Source organism: Ipomoea triloba, chromosome 16 (assembly GCF_003576645.1).
Source record: "Ipomoea triloba cultivar NCNSP0323 chromosome 16, ASM357664v1".
Taxonomy (NCBI): domain Eukaryota; kingdom Viridiplantae; phylum Streptophyta; class Magnoliopsida; order Solanales; family Convolvulaceae; genus Ipomoea; species Ipomoea triloba.
Window position 1 is genome coordinate 7,510,136 of NC_044931.1, and position 278 is coordinate 7,510,413.

Consider the following 278-nt stretch of genomic DNA (forward strand, 5'->3'; position numbering starts at 1 on the left):
AAATGCCGCAACGATGTGCGGACTTGGTGCGGAGATGGCCGAGAAATGCCGCAACGAGGTGCGGACTTGGCCGATACATGCCGCAACGTGGTGCGGACACGGGCGAGAAATGCCGCAACGATGTGCGGACTGTGTGCGGACATGGGCGAGAAATGCCGCAACGAGGTGCGGACTGTGCGCGGACGCATTGGATCGGTGCGTGGAACTGGCCGCTCGTAGCCACGCCTTTCATGCGTAGGTGCTGCGGGAAACAACAACGGTAGCAATACCGGGCGCTG